Consider the following 5,029-nt stretch of genomic DNA (forward strand, 5'->3'; position numbering starts at 1 on the left):
GATCGTTTGATGGATGTGGTTTTCGAGGATCACTGTATTGGTTATTTCACCTCGAAAATTGTATTCTTTGCTCTATAAATTGCTCCTCAGATGTTCACTTCTTGTCATTCCACTTCGTTCTGTTTCTTTTTCAGGAAAGGTCTCTCTTTTGGTTTTGAGCGGTTGATGTTAGTACTATGGCGCTAGGTGTGGAAGATGTGATTCGCTCCGAACTCGAGTTTTATCGTGCTTGGATCCAGAGGTTAAGGGCCTACATTCTAGCTACGCGCCGTAAGTTCGAGCTTTGCCTCCAGTTTGATCGTGTGGACGGGACTGTTGCGTATCTCGAAACTATGATCAATGATGGGTTCTTCGTTCCAAAGTGGAGATGGGATCGTTTGCTCGAGGAGCGATCTCGTCGCGAAGCTGCAGTGGCTGCAGTGAAGGTTCCTAAACTTGAGGAGAGTGATCTTGAACCTATCGACGCCAGACCTCTCGAAAGTAATGCGGAGATAGATGCTTGCCGAACTCGGATCGACGTATTACGTCGATACATTATTCGGATAGAGTGTACAGACAAAATCTTCATTGAGAGCAGCCGTGATGAAGGAATCTGCTCATACTTGGAGAGTATGGCTGCTAGGGGTGTAAACGTCCCAATGTATACGCTGGAGAAATTGTGTGGGGAGTGCCTGGCTTGGCGGGAGTTTATCGACGGGCTAGAGTTTGATGTTCCCTCTAATGCCGATCTGGGGCTAGAAGATTGAACGCCTGTGTGTGATGCATATGCCGAGCATGGCCTTTGTTTCTGTTCTTTGTGCCGAGCATNGACGCTTCGTCTTCTAGTGGTAATAGCGTTTCAAGTTTCCGGAATTCCACGAGCAGGGAATCGGGGTGCTGTCCAAGGTGAGGAGCTGGTAGACGCCGGGGGTGACGACCTTGGAGATCAAGTATGGGCCCTCCCAGTGAGCGCCCATCTTTCCCGCATTGAGTTCGGCGGTGTTTCCAAAGACTTTCCTGAGGACGAGATCACCTTCATCGAAGTGGCGAGGCCTNAGTACCTTTTAGGTGCGGCCCTGGTGTCCGACTTATCCTGTGTGTGCCACGAGGTCGGCAAGAAAGTGCAAGTGAGAACTTGGCTTATACAGACTTAACCGCCTGCTAGCTGAATGCGAGACTGGGCTCGGCTTTTTGGTGCGGATTATTTCANTGAGGGTATCGAGAGTATCAAGCATCATTTCCGTGTTCAATGCAGGATCATGAACGAGCATGGAGCGTCTTAGTGTTGGCACACCGATCTCCTCTGGTGCGAGTGCTTCCATTCCGTATGCAAGGGAGAACGGGGTCCGTCCTGTAGATCGGCGAGGGGAGGTACGGTGCGACCATAAGACACCATCGAGTTCGTCAGCCCAGAGGCCTTTTTTGTCTTCAAGCCGTTTTTTGAGTCCATCGATGATTGTTTTGTTGGTCGCCTCAGCTTGTCCATTTCCCTGTGGGTAGCGAGGTGTGGACTTGCTCAGGCGAATTCTCCATTTCGCGCAAAAGCCTTCAAATTGGATTGAGGTAAACTGCGTGCCGTTGTCAGTGACAATTTCATACGGGAGTCCGTGCCGGCAGATGATGTTTTTCCACACAAAGTTTTGGACTTGCGGAGTTCCGATTTTTGCGAAGGCTTCAGCTTCGACCCACTTGGTGAAGTAATCTGTCATGATGAGGATGTATTTCTTTTGATGAGACAAGGGGAGTGGTCCAACGATATCCATTGTTCTCAGAAGCTCGGTTGGCGCGTGAATAATAGGAGCGTGGCGTTGACATTGTTCGCACTTCGCGACAAATTTCTTGCAATCGTCGTTCATGGTAGGCCAATAATGACCATTGTTGCGTATGCGCATTGCGAGTGCACGACCTCCTGAATGATTGCCACCGGCGCCTTCGTGCACCTCTCTCATTACGTTTTCAACTTCGGCGGGACCGACGCAAGCCAAAAGGGTTCCAGACATGCTCCAACGGAAGACTTCGCCGCGGTAAAGTGTGTAATGCGCACAACGAGCTGGGAGGCGTCGGGCTTCCCATTTGTCTGATGGAGCAATTCCATCGGCGATGTAACCACGAATTTCTTTTTGCCAGTCGTACGGTCGCTCTTTCGGTTCGGCACTAGTTTGTCCTTTATTGCCGGACTCGTGCTCGGTAGATGCTTGTCCTACGGAATTGTGTTCGGCAGATATTTGCTCGGTGGATCCTTGTTCAGCGGACTCCTGTCCTTCAGATACTTGGTCGTTAGACATGAGCTCGGTGGATCCTTGTTCGGCAGATTCCTGTTCGGCTGAGCATTCACCGGAAGTTGATGGTGCACCGGCCGATGGTTCAGAGACAATCAGTGTTAGTACGGGAGTGCCGTCATTTGTTCTTTGTTTCTTTGAGGCTGGAACGTTGACATTCTCATCCTCCATAACCTTTTTCTTTTTAAAGTCTGGAGCAGTGGGATCGATGTTCGCGGGAAGATTGATGCTCGGTTGATCGATACTCTCGACTGGGATCACTCGACGGAGGTCGGGATCAGATGTAGACGCTAACACGGCCAGGGCGTCGGCCGGAGCATTGTCGCTGCGAGGAATTTTCGTCAACTCAAACGACTCGAATGAACCGGATAGGTTTTGGACAACTTTAAGGTAAGCGTCCATTCGGTCGTTCCTGCATTCGTAATCACCGCTGAACTGGTGGGTCACCAGCTGCGAGTCGCGAAAGACTTGTAATTTCTTGACCCCGATTCCGCTTGCCAACCTCATTCCTGCGATCAGGGCTTCGTACTCGGCCTCGTTGTTTGAGGCAGCAAAGGCAAGCCGGAATGATTGTTCGAGCACCTCACCTGTTGGTAAAACAAGGTGTATGCCGATCCCAAAACCGTGTCGAGAGGAAGCACCATCGACGTGCAACGACCACTTCTCCTCGCGAGGAGCGCCTGACTCTAGTTCGGGAGAGAGCTCGACCAAAAAATCAGCGAGTACTTGAGATTTCGCACAGGTGCGATTCTTGTATTCAATATCATATTCGCTTAATTCCACTGCCCATTTGGCCAAACGACCTGATTGACTTGGACTGTGCAAAATGGTTCGCAGGGGCAGGTTAGTCAAGACTTCCACTGTGTGGGACTGAAAATATGGACGTAGCTTCCTAGCCGAGATAACTACGGCGTAGGCGAGCTTTTCCAAGGTTGGATAGCGGAGCTCTGCTCCATCGAGACTTTTGCTGACATAGAAAATGGGATGCTGTTCTCCCCTGTCCTCTTTAATGAGTACCCCACTGACCGCCGAGCTGGAGACGGCGATGTACAGATAGAGCGTTTCTCCTTGGTCGGGCTTAGCTAAGACTGGAGGAGTAGCGAGATAGTTTTTGAGCTCCTGGAAGGCAGACTCACACTTCTCATCCCACTCAAACTTTTTGTTCCTGCGAAGCAGCTGGTAAAACGGTAGACACTTGTCGGTAGAGCGTGAAATGAATCGATTGAGGGCGGCAATTCGCCCGGTAAGTCGTTGAACTTCTCGAGTATTTCTTGGAGACGGAAGTTTTGTAAGCGCCGAAATCTGTTTTGGGTTAGCTTCGATACCCCTCTTGGTGACGAGGTAGCCTAAGAATTCTCCAGAAGTTACGCCGCACGAGCACTTAGCTGGATTCAGCTTCATGTTATATCGGTTGAGAACTTCGAAACACTTAGCGAGATGTGAAACGTGATCGGCAGCATGGGTCGATTTTACCAGCATATCATTGATATATACTTCCATTGTTTGGCCGAGCTGCTCGGCGAACATACGGTTAACGAGGCGCTGGTAGGTCGCACCAGCATTTTTCAAGCCAAACGGCATGACCTTGTAACAGTAAGTGCCTTGATCGGTGATAAAGGCTGTCTTCTCTTGATCGTTTTTGTGCATCATTATCTGATTATATCCTGAATAAGCATCCATGAACGATAGAAGTTCATTTCCCGCAGTTGCCTCGACCAGCTGGTCGATTCTTGGGAGAGGAAAGCTGTCTTTTGGGCACGACTTGTTAAGATCGGTAAAATCAACGCACACCCGCCATTTGCCGTTCTTTTTCTTCACGACTACGGGGTTGCTTAACCAGTCCGGGTACTTGACCTCCCTGATGGATCCAGCAGCGAGCAACTTTGTGACCTCCTCGTTTACGGCAGCGGTGCACTCCAGCCCGAGTTTACGACGCTTTTGTTTGACCGGTTTGAACGTTGGGTCTACATTGAGCTTGTGGCAAGTTATACTGGGGTCAATCCCAGTCATGCTGCTCATATTCCACGCGAAGGTGGTGACGTTCTGGCACAGAAACTTGACGAGTTCGTCCTTGATAGTCTTTGGGATGTCGGCACCGATCCCTACGCAGCGAGTCGCGTCGGAAGGGTCAATATTCACTTGGATGATTAGCTCGGTGTTCGGACGGACGCGACCATCTAACTGCTCGGCGGGGTCTGAGATTGCGAAGGTGCGAGCACTACGCTGCTGCCGCTCGACGATGAAGCAAGTTCTGGCGATCAATGGGTCTCCTTGCAGCGTGAATATACCTCTTGAGGTAGGAAACTTTACACACTGATGGTACGTTGACGCTACGGCTTTCATCTTATGCAGCCATGGAGTCCCCAAGATGACGTTGTATACGATTGGTTTGTCGACAATGGCAAAATTGATGCAGTGCATTATTCTGCCTACGTAGACTGGAAGCATTATCGTGCCGACCGTCATAACTGTATCGCCATCGAAGCCTGTGAGAGGTTGGACTTCATTGTCGGCTGTGCGCAGGTCGACCTCCATCTGAATCAACACGTCCTTGAAAATGACGTTTACCGAGCTACCAGTATCAATTAAGATTTTGGTGACGATGCTTTCACCAATTGCCATCTCGACCACCAATGGGTCGTTGTGCGGCCCTGCTAGGCCTGATGCATCGTCTTCTGTGAATATGATCGGCTCGGAGTTTGTGATGGGCTGCGTGCTTTGAGCCATCCAGTCCCGTTTGACCTCTAGACCCCGCCTGTAAGCTTTGATGG

The sequence above is a fragment of the Camelina sativa genome, chromosome 15 (genome assembly GCF_000633955.1).
Source record: "Camelina sativa cultivar DH55 chromosome 15, Cs, whole genome shotgun sequence".
Taxonomy (NCBI): domain Eukaryota; kingdom Viridiplantae; phylum Streptophyta; class Magnoliopsida; order Brassicales; family Brassicaceae; genus Camelina; species Camelina sativa.